Genomic DNA, 26903 nt, shown 5'->3' with positions numbered 1-26903 from the left:
TTGTATTTTGCAGATGGACTTTTACATTTGTAGGGATATCACTGTGGTTAGTAAGATTGCAAACTTTCTTAACAAGCAGTTTTTATCCTAGGACAGTTTCCTTTCAGTATGTAACTGTTTATTTATGCTTGGGGAGGGAGAAGTGGGAGGCTGGCCGTCTTTTTACAAAGTGGAAGCTATGAAGTGTATCAGGCCATCTTATGCAACAACTGTAAGTATTCATTTAACATTTCGAGAACTATAAATAATGCACTTGTTATTTCAAACATAGTTTTGAGGTGCTTTCTTTTTCCTTTATTATTTATTTTTCTTTCTTATGTTGGGGAAAAAAAGTTGCATTCACAACTAGGTGACATTGTTGAAGAGTTTTCCCAGAACAGTGTTCTTCAAAATTCAAAGAAGTAGTTAAATAGGTCCATTTGAAATGGTCTCCTTAGTGGAGTTTTATTTGGATTTGTCCAAAAGTAAAACTGTTGTTCCTTTGATAAAAATTAAGTCAGGTGGTAAGATACGCAAATGTTTTCAGCATACACATTAAGCAGTGATAGAAAATGGATGCTAATCTATAGAGATCTTTGATAATAACAGTCACCTTTTTCATAATAAATTATTTATTTAATAGAAGTGACAGACTTTCTTTATTTTCTTTCTTTCTTTTTATAAATTCCATTAGGCCTCTCTGACAACACAAAGAAGTCCATAAAGCAATATTCTTAACCCACCTGGGACGCCAGAACAGATTCCCAAACACATTCTCAAGGTTCAAACCTAGTAAAATGTTTATTAAAAATCCATTATTCCAAGAGGGTGGTGAACTTTTGCTGCTAAAAGTCTTTTTTTCCTTTCTTTTAAAAAATTTATTCAGAGACTTTTAATTTGCTTATATTACCTAAACTTTTAATTTATTTATATTACCTAAACTGGAAGGCCAGCTTTGACCAAGAGTAGTACAGATGCTAAGTATACTCAGGGCCTGTCAGGGATTTTTTTAACCCTGAAGGTCTAAAGAGGAACTGTGGGGGGAATCTGTTGAAAGTGTATGTTCATATGGTATGCAATATATGGTGTTTCAAATGTGATTTTCTCCATTTCATACTCTTGACCCAAATATTTGTTTTAAAACTAATATGTCAAATCTGTGCATGTCTCATGCACCTGTCATTTTCTATATTAATATTATGAGAACTACCTAAAATTCTACCCTTTTTTCAAAAGAAATCTTTAATATATCTCTTGACCAATAATTTTTTTTTCTGTACACATGTATGTGAGGAGATATCTGTGTGCATTTATGTATGTTTATGTACATATTCTCATACATGTGTGGATAAAAAAAATCACAGATTCCTTGCGGATATGACATCTTAAAATTTCATGTTAAGCATGTTTATGTTAATTAGAAGCAAACAAAAAACAGAGGTTTTTAAGAGAAGATGAAAATTTCCTTTAACCTTCTAGAAAGAATAAAAGAGTAAATAAACATTTAGTCATTTTTATGGTTGGCTTGATTTTTAGAATGTGTATATGTTTTCTTTTGCATTATAATTCTTAGCCTTCAGTAGATTTAAAATATTTTTAGTATGAAAAATAATCTTAGCCTTTTCTGGGAGGGACTGTCACAATCTAAATACAGCAGGACATTATAAAATGTGCATAAGTAAACTCAAAACCAGTGTATTCTGCTATATAGGGATTTGGAAATCTGAAAGGCTTGCATCACAGGAGGGCTATAGAGTGCCAGAAGAATTCATTAACCAGCCTTGCTGGTTATGGTGGGCTTTTCCTATCAGCACATGAAATCTGCCTATTGAAAGCCCTGGAGTCTTGGTCAGGTCACAGTGTGTTTCGTTTTAATGTTGGAGCAGACAGTTATCTAACACACCCACATGAGGAAGTGCTCTAAAGCAGTTATTTCATGCTTTGCCATGCCCTGTAGCTAAAACAGTTTGGTACTGAGTGCCATGTGTGTGCTTTTAAACTCCTATCCGATGAAAATCAGCTATGGCTCCTTGAAAAGGACCAAAACAGTGGAATGCAAGACAGTGTAATTCAAATGCTAAGCACATGCTGGTTTATACTTTTTTTCTTTAAGGGGAAAATCACTATGATTATTTTTAATGTAAAGACTATATAGTAATTTCTTGGATTTTACTCATTAAGATTTCAAAACTTGTGGATAGTTTCCTTCTTCATAATTTTTCTTCAGAAGCCTACATTCATCAAAAGGATAGCAGCTGCATACTTTCCCCTGAAATGTGAACAAATAAATGGTATTCCTGTTTATTTATCTATTTTTGAATTTTAATGATTAGTCCTTGTGCTAATTAACAAATTCCCGTATTCATAAAATCTGGCACTTTATAAATATCCAATTGTGTGATTATCTACACATGTTCTGGCTTTCTATAAATATAGAAATTATCAGTGGATGTGTTCATGAACTTGCCCAAGCTTGAGTAGCAGCTAGTCATGCTGCCACATAGGAGCCAAGTTCGGACCCTGAGCAAATGCGTTGCCCCAGGGTCTGGCAAGGTGTGTGGAAGCAGCATCTGGCTGACGGCTAACTAGTGATCCTTGCCGGCAAAGGAAGGACTGATGTTGACATTCTTTGAATGCCACTAGTTCCAGCCTTTTTTCAGTCCCAAGGGTGCCTTCCTTAGGTCTAAAAGTTGATAATGGATACTAGAGCTGACTTGTCTTGGAGGCCACTTTAGAACTATATTTTAACAAACTACATTTTTCAATGGAAAATACACTTTATTAAACTTTTATGAAAAAATAAACTAGTACGTTCATTCTAAGGTCCTTAGCCAGTGAGAATCTAATAAGCATGAAAAGTTGCATAGTGCTGAAAAGAAAACCTAAATATTTCCATTTACATGGCCATGTGACTATCGCAAGCACATAGAAATCATACATTGCTTACATAGTAATAGTTCACCCTACATCAAGAACAATAAACACTAGCAGTTGAACAAATGTGTACATGCAAAAGTTATTCTTAAATTAGAAGTCAACCCTTTTATATATTTTTTTCATGTTGTATAAGCCATTTTGGTTAGCTTATGCAATCACTAGGTATTATTTACACTGTTACTACAGTCAGCATTGGCCATTTGATTCTTTGCTCCAAACTTTCAAATCACATATACAATTCCTAGGTTATTTGGCAAAACCAGAAATTTGCAATTTTCTTGAAAACCTATGTTTCATGCATTTCCATTGCTTAAGTAATTTCTAACATTTTGCAGAATCCTCAGGGATTATAGCAATGCCAAATAACTAACAAAATCCTTTTAATTCTTTACCAAAAACCCAAGGGCAATATCTATATCCTAGAATTTCTAGAGAAAGCCTGAATTCATATGTTTTCCTGTAACATAGATATTATACATTTAATCATCAAATAACATTGATGCCAATTATGTTTAATGTATCAAAATATATTCCTTGAGCTCTTATTACTTCTAATTTCAACATAGGCAATCTTTTGAGATTGTGGGAAGAAATAATGCCACCTATTATTACTATCGTGTATCTGTAACCACTACGGCAGATGTTGGAAACAACATTCAAGGGCCTATAAGAAAAAAGGGCTTTTCTGCCACTCTAGCTGTTCAACTGTAATAATGAATAAGTGGCCTGCTATTTCTGCACTAAACTGTGGAAAAATTATGCTTGACTTTGGCTTCATAACCTCTCTTCTACTCCAGGATCAAGCCTTTTTGTGATTCTACAGTTCACTTGAAAGTAATCAGCTTGAGGACCTGGACCTTGCCTTTCTGGAATCTTTTCACACTCAAATGAAACTTCACCTCTGGGTGTTCTGTAGTTCAGTTAACCAAAGCAACCCTTATATAACTGCTTTAACTTTGGGAGAGTTAGTTGCTGACTTCCAAGTGAGTATACTGATATAGGAACAACGGCTGAATTCATTGATCCATCTAGTTAGCAGATGGAAACTGCAGATATTATTACTCATTTCTGAATATTAAGTCTTAACCTTTGAAACTTTGATGGGGAAGGTGGTAATTATAGCATAATGTGTTTATCTTCTTGATAGTAAAAGTAATTTTGCCACTGCATAATTCTGTCATTAGGTATGATGAATTTAACATACATATTACACATTATGCATTTAAAATGTTAAGAATTTATCTGAAAGCTTTTCATATTAAATAACTAATGTAAGGATTTGCATTCAACAAATATAAAACTATTTAATGGAGCTTGGGGTTTTTGGAAATTAAAAAGATGTCCAATAAATTTAAACTAAAAATGATAATAATTATTAATTTTATACATAATAGTATTATTTTGTTTTTTAGAAATTTGTCATCTAAACTTTTTCTTAAACCGTGTTTGAATTTAAATTATTTAAAATTTAATTCTCTCTAATGTTCAGAAGGCTTTAGTTTTTTTACTAAATGAGCCTGGATATTTGCTATTTTTTCCTTCCCTTTCAGAAATGTTCTGTGAATTACTGTTGTAATCAAATTATGATTTGTTGTTGGCAAATTCCTTTTACAGTATGAGCTTCTTTCCAGTAAATGAAATGCAAGTAGGAGAAAATTAAAGTAATATTGTCAGTTTGCTCAGGTACCAAATTAAAAACTTAGTAAAAAACAAAACAAAACAAAATCTATTACTAGCAGAAAACTATGAATGTCCTAGGCTATGTAGTTTTTCTGGTAGATAGTATGTATGTATATAAAAACTGTATGGTTATTATTATAAACAAACAAAACCCCCTTATTTAGACACCAAGACATTTAAACAGTGAGAATATGGTCCTTTCTTTTATTGTTTAAATAGGAACTAGGTAATATAGTCTCAGGGGTGGCTTTATACTGTTGGGTTTGTTGTTATTTTGGTTATTGTTGTTTTTAAAAACCGGACATACTAAAATTCTTTTTGGCCCAGTAAATGTACTTTGGGTTTAAACATATTTACTAATATTTCCATCTTCTTGGTTGTTTGCACTTATCACCCAGCTTTAGATTGGGCAAGAAGAGTTGGAATAATTCTTACTTTTTCTAGTTCCTCAAATCAACAAAGATCTTTATCCCTTTACCTTATTTCTAGATGGGAGGAGAATAGAGATGATTAAGAAGCAAATGGAGATAAGAATATAAGTAAAGCAGAGGGTGGAGAGAGTGGGGGCTTTTGAAGCTTCTAAATGTGTAAGTCTAATGAAGGAAAAAGACTTTCTCCCCAACTCTCAATAAAAGCCATCTAATCTGTTCGGCACAGCATTCTATTCTCCCTATGACTGTTTAGAACAGATCTACCTAAATTCTCCCTCCACTCCAAGACAGAATCCAGTGGTACTGCCAAGAGAAGATCATAGGAGAGAAAGTCATAACGAATCACATTTCTAATACATTCACTGCCAGGTTTTCTTCATACCTTTTTCCTTTTAAGCCTTGGGTTTGAAGTTGTGAGCAGATTTTCATAGTTGGTGGATGGCTTTCATTTGTTTTGATGAGAAGCCTTCCCAGCATGCCACAGAACAGCATCATGATTTTAATTAAAATGGATGAAATGATCGACTGAAAAGTTTGTCTGTATGTGTGTATGCACGTGCGTGTGTGTTTTCTCTCTTAAAATAAAGTTAAATACTTTATATATGAAACAAAACAAAAACAACTCTAAACTTCCTATCAGTCTGAAAGGATTCAGATTTCTTTTTAGAGTGACTTTCTGAAACCATTTTTGTATAGTGGTTTTGACTAGCACGTTCTATTCCATTCCCTGCCCACTTGCTGCTTTGCTTTTTAAATGTTAAATGAATGTGAATAATTCCTTAGTTTAAAAAAGAGCATGTTCTTATAATAAGCTCAGAATATACCCATGAATATAAAGATGTGCTAGGACTTACAAACAATCCTATCAACTTAGCATGAAAATACATGAATGAAAGTTTTAGAAACTAATTTTTTTCCTAGTATGTTGAGAGAAACCCTATGGTGTGGTAAACAAACCAAACCAAACCAACCAGCCAGCCAACCAAACAAAAAACAGTGCCTTGGAGAACAGGAGGCATTAACTAATGCCAAAAAGGATTTAAAGTGGTTAAATTTGGAGGCCTAGTCCTAACTGACTATATGACTTCGAATAAATCATAATCTCTCTGTTCCTCAGTTTCCTTGCCTGTAAAATGAAGGGAAAATCTCTTTTTTAGATTTTATCTTAAAGATTGTGTGCTTTTATTATAAATAGCTATATATATGTATATATAATTCTGTTTGCATTTTCTACCTATAAATCACAAATGTATGGAGAAAAGTTTAGGTTGGTAATGATGGAAGAATAAAGGGAATTTAGGTGATCTGAGAGACCACACACGTACTTTAATTTTTTGGTTGTTGTTGTCCTCAGTATATATCACAGTATATTATTGGGTCTATTTAATAATTCAATGAATGCAATAAACCAAAAGTTGTCATTTGTCAGACAAAGTGACATAATTGCCTATGGGTGGTTTGATAAAAGGGCTATTTTTTTTTTTAATCTGTGCATTATTTAATTTATTTTTTTGAACACTATTTTTTTTAAATTTAATTAACTTACAATATTATATTATCAATAGTTTCAGGTGTACAACATAGTGATTCAATCTTTTATAGAATAAAGACCTATTAAAAAATAAATAAATAAAATAAAATAATGCACAGGGCTTCCTTGGCGGTCCAGTGGTTAAGACTCCGCGATTCCACTTCAGGGGGCGCTGGTTCAATCCCTGGTCGGGGAATTAAGATCCTACATGCCACGCTGTGCAGCCAGAGAAAAAAAAATTAAAGAAAGGACAATATGGGAAAAGAATCTGAAGAAGAGTGGATATATGTATATGTATAACTGATTCACTTTGCTGTACAGCAGAAAGTAACACAACATTGTAAATCAACTATACTCCGATAAAAAAGGGCTACTTTTAACTGAATGCAGCACAACATGGCTACTAAGGCTCCATTCCTCCCCACTGGCCACTAGGTGGAGAGGTGGTGCATGCCCATGGCCTTGCCCATAGTAAACAGCTCACTTCCAACTTTCTATTGGCAAAGCTGTGCTATATGTGTTTGGACGAGTCTGTGAACACACACACGACATTTTGCAGAAACCATCAGAGAATATGTTCTCTTCTATACAGGCATGATGTGATAGTCGTGAAATGCAAAATGATTTGCTCCTTCTGTGGCCACTATTAATGCTGGTGGACCTAGGAGAAGGCCAGTATTACAACTCTGGTTTTAGTTGTTGCAATAGGGCCTCTTGCCTCTTTCCAATTTGTCCAGTTTGAAAGGGTCCTGAAATGAATGTCAGCCCGACAGTGCCACCTTGTGTCCCTATTGCTGTGAGAGTACCTGATGCATGACACAGTGAAAAGGAAAGAACAGGATATTTGCAAAAATTGGGCACATTGTTTCAAGCTCTGATTTTGCAGTAGCTGCACGAAAATCTATGTTTTAGTGTATTTGGCAATTCTTACTACCCAAAGAGAAGTTAAGATGTGTTCACTTTACCCCTTCTCTCATTCCAGTGTATATTAAAAATACTTTAAGAATTCCAGGCACAAACAGGGATGCATTCAATTTAGAGAGGGGGATGAAGAAGGCAGGGGTTGTTGGAGATATTCACCTAATTCTTACCACTTGTAAAGTCTCAGCCCAATCATTTCAGACAGTGAGGTGATCCTTCCAGCACATTCTCAGAGCAACTTTTATAGGCATACCTTGGTAACAGCACTTTTCACATTGTACTGCCATTGTTTGTAAGCATATCTTTCAACTGAACCATGAATTCCTTCAGGATAGTGTTTGTGTCTTATTCATCCTTCTGCATCTAGAACTTTCTTTGGCATTCAGCCCAGAGACACTCAGATGTTTGAGGTCTGAATAAATGATTATGTCTGGCTTGTTTATAACTTATTTGTTTTATATTTATTGTTTATTTTTAAAATTTTAAATAATTTTAGAGCTTTTTCTCTTTGGAAAAATACCTTCTGATACCACCTACTTTCCAAACATCCCTTTATAAATTTACTTTCTCTCACATTAAAAATGATTGTTTCTCTTTTTGATTTTGAAAACAATACTGCCTTTTCACGAGTGTATTTTGTAGTTGACTTTGGGGTAAAGATAGTTAATCTCTAGTTCTACCTTTACAGCAAATTTGCTGTGTTATCCTGGGTAAGATGCTTAACTTTTCTAGGTTTGTTTCCCATGCATAAAATGAGCAGGCTGGACTACTTGATTTTAAGGTACTTTTTATTCAGGGTTTTTAATAGGGATTAGACACATACTAGTGTTACTCTAGTTGTGTATTTGGTTTAATGGTTTTTAACATGCCATGATTGCTGAAAATTAAATTGCTAGCCTTTGAAAGTACTGTTTGCTATTTCATGTTTTAGAAGAGGGAACTGAGACACAAGGGCTTTTCTTATACAGGGCAGAACTGAAAATGGGCAGTGTAAATAGTATTATAACTGATGGACAGTCCAATTTTTTGTCAATATTTTTGCTTGATTTTGGCTAATTGAGCTCCACTTTCCTTCTAACCTTTAAATATAAAATAAATAAATTACAATAAATTTAAATACCACAATGAACTATGCTTTGGTATAGGACTATAGACTACTTGCAATTTAGAGACTCTTATGCTATTTAAAAATTTTTTTTTAACACTTAAAAATTAGTGCTTAGTTTTAAATTTCAGAATTTTTGCATGGAATTTACATCTGGGGTTTTCAGTCCATATATTATCTTAAATAGCAAACTGTATGACTTTGGGCAATTTGCTTAGGCTGGTTAAGCTTGGTTTTCTTATTTGCAGAAAGGTGATAATAAATGTTACCCTTCCTGTCTACCTCACAGGGTTATTGTGAAGATTAAATTACAATGTATATGGAATTTCTTTATAAATAGTAAAGGACTATACCAGTTTAAGAATGTTTATTTATTTATTTATTTATTTTTACTGCTCTAATTAAAGAAGGAATGGGTAATAGAAACCTAAATCAAAGCAAAACACACAAATTTGAAGAACACTGAAATTCCTAGCATTTCTTAGTTGGAGTGTTTCTCAGTGGTGTAGGCTCTTCAGAGATGATATGGTTACCCAGTTTTCTAAGTTTTGATTAAAAAACCTATAATAATAAGAATAATAACAATAATAATGGTAATGCTTATGAGCCTAAAATTAATGTTTCCTTTAGATAAATTTTTTATGCATCATTCATATGTTCATTTTTTTAACTGAAGTTTATTTATGATACTATACTAGTTTCAGGTATACAACATAGTGATTCACTATTTTTATAGATTATACTGCATTTAAAGTTGTTACAAAACAATGGCTATGTTTCCCTGTGCTGTACAATATATCCTTTGGTAAGTTCATTTTTGAGAGTGATATTTCTTAAAATAGGTAAAAATTTTAAATAACCAAATATGATGAAAAAAATTTATAAACCTTTTTGGTATTGTAGTATCGGACTCTAGTTCAGTGGTTCTTAAACTTTAGTGTACTTAAGAATTACCATGGGTGTTTGTTACAATTCAGATTTTGGAGCTCCATCCCTAATAGGGTTCCATCCTGGATTTCAGCTGGTCCACATGTGTTAGAAAACACTACTTGCCTTTGCTATTATACATCATATTGCACTAGGAGATTTTTAAATGCACAGATTTCTAGGTTCTACTCCCAGATATCCTAAATCAGAATCTTTGATATTCAGGCATCTGTATTTTACAAAAACTACTTCATAGATTCTAATAATATTGCAAGGTTTGAGATTCATTGCTCTTGTTTTTAGGGTATATTGTTAAAATATATTTATTGTTGCACCTGAATTCATTCTCATCATTCACATTATTCCTTCACTAAACATAATCTCACTTTACATAGAAGGGTAAGTTGGTACAGCTATGTAAGAAAAGTTTAGGCTTGAAAAACAGCAATTACCACTCTCGCCGTGTAACACCAAAATTAAGGAAAAGAGAAGTTACTGAGCACCTTTCACATAAATTGCTTAATTTAATCTTTATAACTCTGTTGTATACTCTATTTTCTGCCTATGCTACAGGCAAAAACCTGAAGCTTATAAACTGCCAGGTTCACATACCTGTTAAGTGTCAATGCCAGGATTCAGAGCCTATACTCTTTCTACTATATCATATTATTTTTTCCCTAATCCAATAAATCTTTACCAGGTTTCTATTATGTTAAGTGGTAATGTTTAGCTTTGAGGGCCACAAAATGCTTCACTGATATGGTATAATAAGTATTGCTTACACTATGTAAAAGTAATTGAAATTTTTCCTTATCCTTCCATTAAGAAATAATTTTTAACTGGAGGTAGAATTCAAGTTTTCTAAATGGTAAGAAGGGGTTTAACTATAAATAATAATTGTAATTATTGAACTATTAAAAAATGTTTTCTACAGGATCTCTTTTAACCCCCATGCATTTGCTTTGACATAAAAGTTAGTGCTCTTAACCCCCAGTATATGCAATTTCTAATTCTGCTTTACAGTTAACCTGCAGAATCAGGCTGTCCCTCAATTTGGTAAGTACCAGCTACTAAATGCTAATTAAACTTTGTAGGAATTAAGTTCATTTTCTTTATAGGGAACAAACCATTTTGCCACACTTAATCAGTACAGTAATTTTTTTTTTTTTTATGTCTTGTAAAGTTTGGTGTTAACTATGCATAAACCTTAGGGAAGTCAGTTGAAGTGAACAATCTTCTGTTTATATTTTTATTTGAAAGTTGAAACTCTTCGATGGAACAGACTATTTGAATGAAAATTTCCATCTTACCTTGTATGACATGCCATGAACACAACAATTTCATGGCCTCCATAGCCATTGTTATTGGTCTTAAAATAATTGATTCACATTTAAAATCAAATAAAAACATCAATAGAATCAATGCATCAGTTCTTTATAAAATCCAAAAACTGATTCCTGAGCATTTCCGGTATTCTTATTTTTTTAAAAAATACCTCATGGTATGAAATGACAGCCTATGTATACAGTGTAGTGTACAAACTAATACAACTTCTCATTTACCTGGTATATGAATTGCTAAAAATGTTATATTTATGAGTTTTTATAGATTTAATAATATTTTAAATGCAATAGGGATGTTAACAGTTTTGGAGCTCTGAAATATATCTTTTAGGTGTGAAAATAATCATGATTTTATAAATTTGATATACATATATTTTGGGGATATTATTGATGCCTCTGTAATTATGTATTAAAACATACATTTTTAAAAAAAGACCCACAAAGTCACTAATCAGGGGATACAGTGTTGTCTTTAGCAGACTTTCAAGTTTATTGGAAAATTAGGTTTTATTTCAACTTTCTTCTCTAGGGGTGGTCTTTCCCAAACAGCATTCTTTTAAATTCTGTCAAGCAAATGAGTGCTACCGTGAAAAGAGAAGGATGAAAATATAAAATGAAGACTTTTACCTATACTCCTTTTTCAGATGTAGAAATTAAAACATGATTTTTTTTTTTTTTTTAGAATGTCCCATTTAGCAGCAGAGCATAAATTGGAAAATTTGGCCAGTGATTTATTTAGGCTCCACAGGGAAAATCCTGTAGGGTGTTTTTGAATATCCTAAATTTATTTGGATTTGAGACCAGCTTAAAGGGCATGTCTATCTTAAAACAGTTCTCCATTTTCCTGAGAAAAATTCCAGTGGATCTAGTTGTGGGAGGTAGTGTCCCAACAATGAATCTTTGGGGCCAAATGAGCACTTTAACACAACTTACTCCATCCCTTTCCTTAAACCGAAGACTGTCTTGCCCACTGGGCTTGTTTAACTTTGACTGCTAATTTTATTTCTCTGCAGAGGCAAAGGAGACAGGAAAAAGGAGGGAAAATAACTGATGGCATGTGGGTGAGGTTTTGGCTCAGGGAATACATTTTAAAAGATCCTAGCCAGTGTCGGGATAAAGAAAGCAGTTGGTGCCTGAAATTTACCCCTGTTTTACAGAGTAAGAAATAGAAGCCAACAGATATTAAATAATTTGCCTAAAGTTACATAGTGGTTTCTAATGTTGAGGTTAGTCCTGGGAACTAGGTTATTTGTTGCTTCAGTAAAACAATTGGACAATCCAGTGTCTCTGTTGATCAAGATGCCTTTCTAATATCCCCTCCCTTTTCCCTCCCTCCTTTTTTTTGGCTACTGTATTTTAACATCTAAAAAAATAATTCTGCTTATAATTTCAGGTTTATAAGCTAGTTGAATAAACATTTTGATTATTAAGGCCTTTTAGAACTAGCTGAGCTATAAGAACAACATGCATCATGTTAAGCCTTCTGCCTCTATTTTATTGGAGTAATGAACATGGAACCAGAAAACAAAAATGGCTTTGAATAAATTCAAATTCTGAGCTCATGGCATACCTCTAAACATGAAAAATGTGATGGGCACCTAATAAAAGATAGGCCATTGTTTGTTTGTTTTTAGATTTACAAAAGAACTGAGCCGATGGTAAAGAGTCCCCATAATACTCTCTCTCACCACCATGATTTCCCCTAACACCTTACACTAGCATGGTCCATTTGTTAAAATTAATGAACTGATATTGATACATTATTATTAAGTACTGTTCATAGTTTATTCAAATTTTCTTAGTATTTTAAAAATTAAATTCATTTAAACAACAACAACAAAAAACAGTTCACCCATTTCTCCCACCCCTAACCCCCTGGCTGTAGCAACCACCAATGTGTTCTCTGTATCTATGAGCTTAGTTTTAAAATACATGTATGTGTGTGAGTGTGTTGTCTGTGTGCGTGTGTATATTTAGATTCCACATGTAAGAGAGATCATACAGTATTTGTCTTTGTCTGACTTACTCCACTTAGCATAATGCCTTCAAGGTCCATCCAAATGGCAAGATTTCATTCTTTTTTTATGGCCAAATAGTATTCCTATATGTAAGTGTATGGATAAATAGATGGATAGATGGATAGATAGATAGATAGGTAGATAGGTATCACAATTTCTTTATCCTTTCATCCAATGATGGACACTTAGGTTGTTGTCATATCTTGGCTTTTGTAAATAACGCTGCAATAAACATAGAGGTACATATATCTTTTCAAATTAGTATTTTTGTTTTCTTCAGAAAAATATACAGAAGGGGAATTGCTGAATCATATGGTAGTTCTAGTTCTATTTTTTAATTTTTTGACAAACCTCCCTATTGTTTTTCACAGTGGCTGTTCCAATTTACATTCCCACCATGCAGAAGGTTTCCCTTTTCTCCATATCCTTTCCAATGCTTATTATTTCTAGTCTTTTTGATAATAGCCATTCTAACAGATGTGAGGTGACATCTCATTGTGGTTTTAATTTGCATTTCCCTGATGATGTAGAGCTTTTTTTTTTTTTTTAATGTATGTAGTGACCAGCTCTATGTCTTCTTTGGAAAAATGTCTATTCAGATCTTCTGCCCATTTTTTAATTGAATTGTATGTTTTTTGCTATGGAGTTTTATGAGTTCTTTATATACTTTGGATATTAGTCCTTTATCAGATATATGGGTTGCAAATATTTTTCTCCCATTCAGTAGGTTGCCTTTTCATTTTTTTGACAGTTTCCTTTGCGTGGAAGCCTTTTAGTTTGATGTAGTCCTACTTGTTTATTTTTGCTTTTGTTGCTTTTACTTTTGGCACAGATTTAAAAAGTCATTTCCAAGACCTATGTCAAGGAGCTTACCACATATGTTTTCTTCTAGGAGTTTAGTTTCAGGTCTCATATTCAAGTCTTTAATCCATTTTGAGTTAATTTTTGTGTGTGGTGTAAAGTAGCAGTTCAGTTTCATTTTTTTGAATATGCCTGTTCAATTTTCCAAGTACCATTATTCAAGAGACTGTCCTTTCCCCATTGCATATTCTTTGTTCTCTTGTTGTAAGTTAATTGATCATATATGGATGGGTTTATTTTCTGGGCTCTCTATTCTGATCCATTGATTTTTGTGTCTGTTTTTATGCTAATTCCATACTATTTTAATTACTATAGCTTTGCAGTATAGTTTGAAATCAGGGAGCGTTGTGCCTCCAGCTTTGTTCTTTCTCAAGATTGCTTTGGCTCTTCAAGGTCTTTTATGGTTCCATAAAACTTTAGGATTCTTTGTTCTATTTCTGTGAAATGTGACACTGGAATTTTGATAGGGGTTGCATTGCATCTGTATTTGCTTTGGGTAGTATGGACATTTAAGCAATATTAATTCTTCCAATCCATGAGCATGAAATATCTTTTTATTTATTTGTGTCTTCTTCAATTTCTTTAATTTATGTCTTGTAGTTTTCAATATATAGGGCTTTCACCTTTTTGGTTAAATCCAAGGTATTTTATTATTTTTAAAGTAATTGTAAATGGGATTGTGTCCTGAATTTTCTTCTGATAGTTCATTATTATTATATATTAGTATATATGAACTAATATACTATATTAGTATATAGTATATCACAGCAGATTTTCGGGTACTGATTTTGTGTCCTGCAATTTTACTGAATTCATTTATTAGTTCTAATAGTTTTTTGAAGGACTTTAGGGTTTTCTTTAGACTTTTCTATGTATAATATCATTTCATTTGAAAATATGGCAATTTTCCTTCTACCTTTCCAATATTTATGTTTTTTTGTTTGTTTTGTTTTGTTTTGTCTAATTGATCTGGGTAGGACTTCCAATACTATATTGAATACAAGTGCTGACAGTAGGCATCCTTCTTTTGTTCCTGATCTTAAAGGAAAAGTTTTCAGCTTTTCACCATTGGGTATGATGTTAGCTGTGGGCCTGTCACATATAATTTTTATTATGCTGTGGTATGTCCCTTCCATACCTGCTTTGTTGAGAGTGTTTTTTATCATAAATGGATGTTGAATTTTGTTAAATGCTTTTTCTGCATCTATCAAGATGATCATATGATTTTTATTCTTCACTTTGTTAATGTGTATCACATTGACTGATTTGTGGATGTTGAACCATCCTTGTATCACTGGAATAAATCCCACTTGATCAGTGTGTATGATCCGTTTAATGTATTGTTGAAGTTATTTTGCTGAGGATTTTTGCATCTATGTTCTTAGGGATATTGGCCTATAATTTTCTTGTGGCATATTGTCTGGTTTTGGTATTGGGGTAATGCTGGCCTCATGAAATGAATTTGGGAGAGTTTCTTCCTCTTCTATTTTTTGGAAGAGTTTGAGAAAAATTGGTATTCTTCTTTGAATGTGGAAAAATTTACTAGTGAACCCATTTGGTTCTGGACTTCTGTTTGTTGGGAGGTTTTTGATTATTAATTTAATCTCCTTAGCTGTAATCAGTCTGTTCAGATATTCTGTTCCATCATGATTTAGTCTTGGTAGGTTGTATGTCTCTAGGAATTTATCCATTGTTCTAGGTTGTCCAATTTGTTGGCATATAATTGTTCATAGTAGTCTCTCATGATCCTTTGTATTTTTTATGATATCAATTGTAATATCTCCTCTTTAAGTTCTGATTTTATTTATTTGAGTCCTCTCTCTTCTTGGTGAGTCTGGCTAAAAGGTCTATCAATTTTATCTTTTCAAAGAACCAGCTCTTAGTTTCATTGATCTCTTCTATTGTCTTTTCAGTCTCTAGTTCATTTATTTTTGCTCTAATCTTTGTTATTTTCTTCCCTCTACTAACTTTGGAGGTTTGTTTGTTTTTCAGTGCTTAAACCTCATGGTCACCACAAAACAAAAACCTATAGTAAATACACACACAAAAAGAGTAAGGAATATAAGCATACCATACTAAAGAAAGACCATTGTTGTTTTAAGTCCTAATTATAGTTAATCATAAGATTTTGAAATGAACATATGCCAAGTTTTGATAACATCTTTCCTAAATTGATGTTATTATATGGATTTAGGGTGGAAAAGAGGACCATGGTAGAAATATAAATCAAAACTTCAGTCTTCCATAAAGTGTTTATAACTGCCCCAGTATCCCTTTTGTTTGGACTCCATGGGAAAATGGCTGCTTGGCCCTAGTATCACTCTGTTGAAGTTTTCAATATGTATTCAGTCAGTTTCTCACTGATATAATAAATACTTAAAAAAAATAGATAAAACATTTTTGATGTAGAGGTGCCTGTTGAGTATTACCATTTACATCTTAATGTCATTAGTATGATTCTAGATATCAAACTCGACTAAAACGTGAGTTTTATTTTGTTACCAGCAGCTAACTAAACAAGTATGCCCCAGATCTTAGAAATAATGCCATTATATCAGACATAGTACAAACAGGCCCCAATGCACTAACAGATCCTCTAAATTTTTATTGGGAAATATTTAAGAGTTATTCAGAGCTCCAAAACTCCAATGAAAGTCAGGTATATGTCCTCACATTGACACATCTGCAGACTTGATTTCTATTCTAAGAATTGCAGTTTGAATTAACTGAGGTCAGAAGCAGTTACACATTTGATTCACCAAATGTGTCCTATCTACTTGCAGATAGCAGCTCATTTCCTTTTAGGGTCTGATGAGGTTGTTTTTGTTTTTTATGTCTTAGCAATAGAGTCATTGGCAGCAGCACACAGGCTAATTGTTAGAATATAAGGCTTTGTTAGAAATGGGACATAAGCTTCTGGTAATACTCTTAAATTCACACCAATTGGCAGGAAATTAAATATGGTTCTCTAAGAAATATATCACAGAAGGCTTATACTAGAAGTGAATTGCTTAAAAAAACCCAAAAAAACAAAAAAACTCCACAGGCATTTAGTTATCTTCTACCCAAAAAAGTAATTTTCCTTTTATCTATATCTTTATCAAGCCTTTTAGATGAAAGGGTAGAGTGACAGCCACAGAATGACAGTGACCTAAAAGTGTAAAATTATAGTTACTGGAATTTGGGTAATCTTGAGGACAAATAAAAACCAAGATATTTATCAGTGAGCTAAAAGGGGAAATGCTGTTTTCAGCATACTGCAAATAAAATGCTTAATTAAAATTCCCTAAAAAGTAACCCTTGTTCCTAAGAAATTATTTGGCTTCTGAAGAAATTGAGACTGAAAGCGAGAAAAAGAAGGAAGGAAGAAGCTGATATTTATATTTTTTTTCTTACATTTAGTTACTTTTAAAAAGTGTTTTTATTAATTCCTAAATTTGGATGAGAGGGAGATGGGATTAGATTAATTGCCGTTTAAATATGCAGTTCCAGGTTTGTAGGCATCTTTTTGAACCAGGATGGGAAGAGCATAGAAAAAATTCTAGTGTGGAAATTATATCTCATGTGGTGAAACAAAAACTCAAGAAGTTTTCTGTTATAATAAGGTGAAAGTGGTTACCAAAGAAACAAAAGTTTCTTATCACTCTGCCTGAGGCAAATGTGGCATATTAAGCTTAAAATGAATTCTCCTCTCCTGAATGCACACAACTCTTATTAATGTCTTGGAAATTATGCACACATAGGGAAAGAAGAATAAGATTTTCCGGATACATTTGAATAAGCATCCATCGCGGTATAGGGGCTATCTCTAATATCTACGGGTACTTTATTGCTGAACTGGCCCCAAATCAGTATTTTCTATTTTACCTCTTATTTGAGTTTGACTTGAGACTGAATGACTTATTTTCATCCTCAAAGAGGACTTTCTTTTTGAGAGAGTTAGGTTCCCTGGTGACCTGAAAGAGTTAATGTCGTTTCCAGGAGTGTCCAACTTACTTCCAGGGAGTAGGGCATGCATGTGAGAGTCTGGCTGCAGGATATGTGTTCACATCCCAAAACCAATTTGGCACAACTTAAAATGTCTGCTAGGGAGAGGGTTCAGAGTGTTGTTAGGCCACGCAATTAGCGCTTTGTTTCACGAGCACCAAATCCACCCAGTAGTGTTTTGTTTTAAAGAAGAGCTCGAAATTCACAATAACGGGTTTCATTTATCAGAGCCATATGGGACTCACCACCTTTGGATATATTTGTAAGGCTTTCACAAAGAAGACTCCTCAGGCATCTCGGATTTCACGGATTGGAGGGCAATCTGGATGAATATCTTTTTTGGAAATGATGAACTATCTTTTTTCACATGTAATATCCAATTTCAGTAATCCTTGAGAAGCTCAAAAACACAGGAAAGCATTAAGTAAACCTCAGCTTACCAGCTTTTATTGGAAAACAAAGACCATAATTCTTAGACCTGGTTCAAATGCCAAATGTACCTTTGATGTTGAAATTTGGCCACCTTATCTTTGCAATTTGTGATGTAGCGTTTTTGAGAGCGAAGGTGGGTTCTAAGTCTCAGTCTGTTTTTGCACTTTTTGCTAGTTCTGTCATGGTCATATGTCAATGGATCGTTGGGAAGCTATCTGCAACATAGCAGACTGATAATAGAGCATTATGGTTCTTTTGATGTTTACCCAAGATGATTTCTTTGCTGCCTCCTCCTTTTCCATACTTCTCTGATCATTAGGGGTATATCTTAATGCAATGTATTCTTAAAAATTTCAATGTAAATTGATTTTTTTGATAAATCTCATATTTTTTCACTGATCTGTACATTTAGAGGTTTAAAAATAAAATAAAATTGATCTTCATTTGGCAGTGGTTGCTAACACTCTAATTTCTGGTTCCCAGATTCTGTTAAGCTATTAATGACCTATAAACAAATATTCAAGTGTTTACTAATTAAAAACTAATATATTTTTAAAGCATAGCGTGTTACTGTGTTATGACAGGCAACCACTATTTTTTTAGGTTTTCAGATTTTTATTTTCTCAGTTCTGTAGTCTTTCTTGTAAAGGGCACATTTAAGTTTGTTTGATAAATCTGGTAAATCAGAATATTTGCAAGTCATAAATAGTACTATAACAATTGCTGTTGAGCTATACAAAGTCTGTAAACTTGATAAGGATGGTAATTTGAGTTTTATTTTAAGTTGTTATGGTAGGTTGGCAATTAATTGAAATAACTCTTGCTCATCTTTAACGTACCATTTTATTATATTTGGCCTTATTTTATTATCCTTTAGTTTATTTTTTTAAAAAGAACTCTTAACACCTCATTTACTAATGAAATTTATATTAGCATGTTTTAGATTTCCCAGAGAATGTCCACTAAATTTTGTTCAGTTATGAGCATGTTGTTTAACATTGAATTAAAATAAAATTCAGTATATTCTTTGCTTTCATTTAAACTTTGTATTGATACCAATGTCATATATTTTAAATACTGTTTCATAAAGGTTAAAAAATCTTGCTTCCTACCATTTCTTCTCCAATATGCACTACGCTATGGAGAGAGCACTTAGACCTTTGCTACATAGCACACCTATAGGGTGCACACTCGTATTGCTGTAATTGACCACCATGCTATAGGCCGATGCTGGACAATAGGTTGAACATTGGAATTATAGAATGAGCTATATTTGCTTAAATCATCTTCAGCATTAATTGTACTGGATGGTTGAATGTCTCATATTCTTTCTATATTTTATTCTTAGTCAAATATTCTAATGAGTATAATCTTAGAATTAAGTTATTTCCTTTTTCCTACAAACATAGGTATTATGACCCAAAGAGGTTGTTTTTCCCCCTGAAAAAGTCATTATGGAGCTAAACATGAGTTTTTTGGTCCATTGCCTAGTGTTTTCCATAGGAATTTTGAAATATTTTCTTTGGGAAAATGATATAGTGTTGGGATAGTGGTCAGTGGCAACAAAGAAATTAAAGATGGCAGAAAGATTCAGGATAGAATGTGTGGATAAAGATACAGTGGTATTACATAGGTCTTTGGATTTAGTATAAACTGTAGGCTGTGAAGAGAAGATAGATACATGGATCAAACAAAAAATGTGGACGTAATGATCAGTGGTATGTTCTTTATGAATATTCCGACTAAAGGACAGATGATGGCGGAAAGAAGGACATAATTTGATGGAGTGTGTGTGTGAAAGGTAAAATATTTGTATGCTGAGAGGAGAGTGTGAAGAAAAGAGATAAGGATTATATGTAGTTTTATGGCTATAACTACCTAGTTTTCTACATTTACGTAGAGTTTCTGTTGTAAAGGATGAGTGGCTCCTGTATATAATGTTCTCGGTATAAATAGAATCCGATTTATGGAATTTTATTGCTTGTGAGGATAGACCTGTTTGATTTTGAGGTGTGGTGTGTTATTATTCTTACCTTACAGTCAGAGTAGAGATTATATTTCTTTTGTTCAAAGTAAAATATGAATATGATTATGTGAAGCAGGTGTGTGTGTGTGTGCGAGCGTGTGTGTACACGTGTAAAAAAGAACACTTTCATTTCTGTGTCTTTGTTTATGTCTCTCTATCACTCCTGTGTCTGCTGCTTTTTGCTTGCCAGTTTTTCTTTGTCTCTGTCACTTTTATAATTGAATCCATCTGCGTACAAAGTAGAATGCTTGGTTTTTAAAATTTTAATGATTTTTAATTTTTTGTTATTTTGTTCTCTCAACTTGTTTTCACCTCAAGAATTAAGGTGCAAGTATAAGGCGTTTTAGTTCTCACGTTGAAAGGTGTTTCTGCTTTCTTTCCCGTCCGTTTGTCCATATGGTTACTGGTCTCTGATAGGCTGTGCAGTGAGACAGCAGTTTACTATCTGTGTGTGTGTGAAATTAGCTAATTGGTGTTAGCAGAAATATTTTCACATGTTTTATAAGCAAAGTGCAGCAAGGTATATAAATGTAGATATGATCCAGTCACGCGCACGCTCACGACTGTCACTGCTCATGCATAGGCGCTCAGAAGTAATTAATGTTAATAAGATTTTAATGTGCTTGTGAGATCATAATGAGGAGAAATGAATGCTCTGATTAGGAAAAGGTAACTGTGTGTGTGTTTTGGCTTAGAACAAGATTTCAATTTTTATAAACCGCAATTTTAGAACTCGTTTGTGATTGCATCAATTGGTTTTTATTTTCAAATTAGAGGTCTGTTTAGCCATTTGAATGATTAACCAAATAAATGGGTGAAACCCTGATCATAAGGAACAGTGCAGGTTTTCATTTGCAAGGCAGTGATCATGTACAGCAAGGCTGTGATCGTGTCTTTTGCCAATATACCATTTTTATGTTGTTTTTTTTTTAAAAAGCTTTTTCAGAGGCTACTTGTGGAGATATTTCTTATTTTTATAAATGTAGATGTTATCTATATGTTCTGGAGACACTAATCAGACACTGTAATTTTTGTGTCTGAGATACATTCCTGTCAGCCAGTAATGGTGTGTTCAGTGTCCAAGGAACCTATATCATGCTTCTTGAAATGTTGGGAAAAATGTAAAACAATCTAGATTTTTCTTCCTAAACATATTCTTTACAAACTTTAGAGGCTTGACTTTTTTTATGAGTGAGGTAAAATATCTCAAAGTAAGCAAAGATGCTGTCTCATCATGGACTCAAATGCTATGCAGTCAACAGCTACACTATAGACTGACTTGAATCCAGCTGGACACCAGGGGTCCTCCACAACAAGTTTTTTGAAAATATTGTTTACAGGGCTTTGGTATATATTTGCATTATTAGGGAATATTTTAAGATTACAGGATAAATCTAAATATCTACCTTGCCCCGTAGCACATAGAAATCACATATATTTTTTAACATAAATAGTGGATTAAGATATTCAAAGATTGTAATCCCTTTTAAAAGTAAATATAATACTGAAATGCAAGGAGAAGTCTTGGATATGAATGGGGGTATAGAGTAGTGTAGTTTCTTTCCAACTGAATTCTATAGATGAGGTTTAGATTCTCCTAGGTTTTGGTTATATTACTACAGTCTTTCTGCTGGGGTTTAAAAATGGTGATGAAGAAAGAGAAGGTGTTAGAGTTAGTTCTAACTCATATAATCTAATTCTGCAATTTCTGTGATTCCCAGAGGTGTGTTGGATTGAGCTTTTCATAAAATCCATGACAGTGATGATTACTGGCCAAAAGAGGCATTTGCCTTTAATATTATTTAGTTGACTTTGTTGGGTCTTATGTCATTGAGGAATAGTTAGGAAAAAATTTTCCCACTTGAAGTTTATAAAGGAATTTATCTGTGTTTTCTTCCAGTACTTGCATGATTTCCTATTGTAAATTTTCCTATGCAACTAATTATACATACTTTTAGATTTTCTATTCTTTGTTGGGCTATCTATTCATATGCCATTATTGTTTTTTTTTAAAATTATAGAGATTTTAGAACATGTTTTAATATCTGAAGTATTAGCCTCCCACCTCGCCCCCACCATTGCTCTTTTTGTTCAGGGTTTTTCTGACTTTTCTTGCTTACTTGTTTTTCCAAGTGAACTTTATATAATAAACTAGCAGACTTCAAGGGGAAAATAAAACTGATGTTACTTTTATTGGACTTATGATAAATTCATGAATTGACGTAGGGACAATTAATATCTTTATGAGGTTGTCTCCTTATTCAAGAACCTGCTTTTTCCCTCAACTTGTTAAATAACTTTTGTGTGTTTCAAAAGTGTTGTACAGTTTTCCTTATAGAGGTTTTGAACATTTGCTCCTAAGGTTGCTCCTTGGTGTTCTATTCATTTGTTTATTTAAGTGCTTTTTTTACTTTTTTACATCCTTACATCCTAAACAGTTTTCTCTTCCATAATATTTTCTAACTGGCTTTTTGTTTCTGTATAGGAAGCCTATTTATTTTGTATGTTAATTTTGTAAACTCCCACTTTGCAAAAATTCTCTTATTGCTTGTGGTAGCCTGAGATGGGTTTGAGCCACCGTTCTAGCACACTGCTCAGTATCTTTGAGACCATGGACAAGTTATTCTGAGCCGTTTTACTCACCTGTAAAATGCAGATAAGAAAACCAAGCTCCCAGAGTGATGGAGACCAAATGAGATCATATTGTAAAGCCCCTATTATTTTGCCCAATACATAATAGGGACTCAATTACTGATATCCATTAATAATGTAATGTAATGGGATATGACATGATGTAATATTATCATTGTTATTCTTGTGTGTGTGTTTGTGTGTGAATGTGTGTTTTTTTTCATTTTATTGAGTTATAATGGATTATTATTGTTCTTAAAATATAGCTAATATGCTATTGAATTATTGAAAGTTTGTCATATCAGAGTTTTTACTATAAGAATGGAGTGAATTAAAGTAATGAAAAAAACTTAAACTTCCTGATAAACCTTTGTGATTTAAGACACTAGGGACTGAAGATTAATTCTGAGATTAGGGTATTTTGTAGTTGTGCACATATGTTTTATTATTTCTGTTTTGGTTATGATTATTGCACACAAAACTCCTTACCTCTGGAGAGGAAGTGGAGGAACTTCTCGATCACCTGGATTGATTATTCAAAGCAATTCATGGACTGCATTGATTCCAGCACTTGTTAACTACGTAAGTGGATGAGAGCATCTAATTTGAAGCCCTGTACCATTATGTTCTACCTTAAGAACCTGGCAACTTTACTACATTTTCTTAGTAAACAATGTACTAATTTGTGAATAAGCTTGTGTGTGGAGTAGATATTGGACATATATGAACTTATGATGGCATTGATGTAAGCAGAATAATAGTGCTTGCCAGCCCATTATATAACACTTGAGAAGTTGATGAAAAAACAATAATTGATAAAAATGTAGAGCCATGATTTTTAAGCTTCTACTCTAATTTAATAAAATGGTTATGACCTTTGTGAATACACTCTTTTAAGGCAGCTGACACTATGGTTACAAAATGAGAATACCAGAGTTTTAGGACCCATCTTATTCCTACCTCATGGGTGTTGTGAGGGTTAAGTGAGATAGTGCACTGGCATTATAATGCCATTAATAATAATGATAGTGCAGGTGCCTGGCTCATGGTAAGTATTTGAAATGGTAGTTGATTTTATTGCTACCATTTTATTATTACCTTTGCCAGTTCTCTACTCCCATACATATTTCCCACCTCTATATATTCTTACTAGTAGTGTTGTTCTATGCTTAGAATAAATGTATGAAATATTTCTTACAATGGTCATTAAAATAAGCATAAAATAATATATCTATAATTTGTCAATATTGAAATTAGCTAAGGGTGAAGTAAGACTCTATCACTGCATCATGAGAGAGATTTAATTGCTTGTGGATGAAACTTCCAAGGAGCTGCAAGGATGAAGAATAATTTCTCTCAAAGAATTACAGGTACCTTTTGTCCATAGTTTAGAGATTCCCAGAGTTCTGGTTTAGCACTCAGTGTTATTACTCCTCCACAGCCTCATAGTGCTCTTTTGTTCATTCATTCGTATGAAAAACAACATAGAATATCTATTAAGTATAAAACATAGTCCCAGGTGGTATGAGATATACAAATAGCAAGGTTACTTAGATGAGCTGTCCCTATTCAAGAAGTCTAGTAAGCTATTCAGGCAGGAAACAACTAGTTTATGGGCAAGGACTTTGGAGTCAGATTAGTTGGTTTGAATTCCTGCTCTGAAACTTACTAGTTGTGTGTAACTTTAAGCCAGCTGTTTAGCCTATCTGTGTTTCAGTTTCTTTATCTACAAAATGAGGCTGAAAATAGAACCTACTGTATGGGACTGTCCTGAGGATTAAGTGATTGGGTTCATGTACATCATTTAGAGCAATAATATAGTAAGCTCTCAATAAATGTTGGTTAACATTAATATAATTATTAGATAAAGCAGAATAAAATTAATGCTACAAAAACAATAAAAACAAAGTAATACAGTATTATAGAGGATGATAATACTGATTTTTACTATGGCTGGGGGCAGTGGAATTAGGGGAGTTTTCCTGGATGAAGTAATGTTTAAACTGAAGCCTTGCAACATGATTTCTACAGGGCAAGGGACTATAAAGGGGTAGGAGTGAGCGGATTTCTAGGCTGAGCGAATAGTCTAAGCAATTATTTAAAGGTGGTAGAGAAGTAAAAGTTAAAACTTCTTGGACTTTGCAGTCAGAAGGACTCTTATCTGAAGCCCAGATCTACTCCTTATTAGCAGTGTGGCCCTGGAGAAGACAGGCCCTATTTGGTTTCTTCCGCCCTGAGATGTGGTCTGGTAACTCTGTCCAGGAAGTAAGCTATAGCAATTGTGGGGCTGCCCTCATCATGTGCTGCCTGTTGTCCAATGTCTGTAAAGTATTTTGCCTAGTTTTTAGTTGTTTAAGGCAGGAGGCTAAGTCCTGTTTCTATTACTCCATCGTTTTCAGAAGCAGAGGACCAACATATTACTTTCACTTTTCACCCCTCGTTGAGTTTGGGACTTTTCATCTAATTCTGTTAGTACCTTGTAGTTAGTTACCTATTTTTGTACTCACTACACTGCATTACAGTTTTTAGTTTACTTATCTGCCTCTTCATTGCACTGGCTTCTTCGAGAATGGGGACTATATCTGGTTCAGCTTTATTCCTACTACCAACCCACTACTATGCAGTCTGGAACATAGCAGGCAGTCACTGAATATCTTTTACATTCAATTTAATTACCGCAAATTGTAGTTTAGTGCTATACTGTGAAAGACTTTGAATGCTATGCTAGAGTTTGGACTTTATTCAGTAAACCACCCAGGGTTTTTGAGGAGGTGAAGGAAATTCCTTGAGCCTTTATTTCTAAAGAAGGTAAATCTAGAAGCATAAAGATGGATGACAGAGGTTAGAGGATGAAAATACTTAGATTACTTAGGATTCTAGGCAAACACAGTGGGAGTAGAAAAAACACTGACAGGATCTGGTGATTGTTTGAATGGGTGCTGCTGAAAGGGATGGTGAGAAAAATGATGGGTCAGGTTTTCAATATTGTTGATCAATTCCTTTAGAATGAAATATTACGTTCTTTTGTCTTCTTTGGCACCTAGGTGAAGGATTTTATTTTATTATTTTTTTTTAAATAAATGCATTTATTTATTTATTTATTTATGGCTGTGTTGGGTCTTTGTTGCTGCGTGCGGGCTTTCTCTAGTTGTGGTGGGCGGGGGTACTGAGCGGGGGCTACTCTTCGTTGCGGTGCGCGGGCTCCTCATTGTCGTGGCTTCTCTTGTTGCGGAGCATGGGCTCTAGGTGTGCGGGCTTCAGTAGTTGTGGCACGTGGGCTCAGTAGTTGTGGCTTGCGGGCTCTAGAGCTCAGGCTCAGTAGCTGTGGCACACGGGCTTAGTTGCTTCGCAGCATGTGGGATCTTCCCCGGCCAGGGCTCGAACCTGTGTCCCTTGCAGTGGCAGGCAGATTCTTAACCACTGTGCCAGCAGGGAAGCCCTAGGTGAAGGATTTTAGTATAAAAATTTGAGACCAAAAATTCACAATGTAAAGAAGTAATTAATGATAGGAAACAATTTATCTAAATTGTTTTAGTTTTTTACTAGAATAAAGCTTGAATTTAAAATATTTTATAATTCTTAAGGGAAATAAATTGTGGGTTTTATTTTATTGTATAAGGATAGCTTTCCATTGTACTACAAATATCATTGTCTCTCTTTACATACAGTTTTCCTCATTATGATCTCTTTTCTTTGGATACTATATCTATATGTGTATATATTTTTTTCTCTTTCCCTGTTAGTTTTTAGGTTTCTCTGAAAGACTGCTTCTTTTAGTCTTTAGAATATGTTGGTAATGGACTCACAGCTAAAAGTTCATTTTGTGTAGCTGAGTGGGATAGTGCCTGTAGAAGGACTGGGAGTGCAAATTAATTTTTCTCAAATATATTTCAAATTTGTTTTTGTAGTTATTAATTTTCATCCAAATTGTCTTCTTTTTGAGAGAAGTTAGAAGAGGTACTGAGAGAGTAGAAGCCGTGGTAGAAATGGGGGAACAAGAAACATTAGAATAATTATGGAAACCCTTGTATAAAATATAATAGTAGCTATTTGAAAAGTTAAAACACTTGTAATGAGAACTTCTTTACAGTGGT

The 26903-nt window shown here is 33.6% G+C and overlaps 1 protein-coding gene across 17 annotated transcripts in view; it reads left to right on the top strand.

Annotated features, from left to right (window-relative positions):
* ZBTB20 (zinc finger and BTB domain containing 20) overlaps positions 1-26903 on the top strand; it is an 820261-nt gene that overhangs the window by 44448 nt on the left and 748910 nt on the right. The window lies entirely within an intron of this gene.

This window comes from Monodon monoceros, unplaced genomic scaffold, assembly GCF_005190385.1.
Source record: "Monodon monoceros isolate NGI ecotype Baffin Bay Population unplaced genomic scaffold, NGI_Narwhal_1 Super_Scaffold_11, whole genome shotgun sequence".
NCBI classification, from domain to species: domain Eukaryota; kingdom Metazoa; phylum Chordata; class Mammalia; order Artiodactyla; family Monodontidae; genus Monodon; species Monodon monoceros.
Note: the sequence above shows the minus strand (reverse complement) of the source record. Positions and strands in the feature narration are given on the sequence as shown.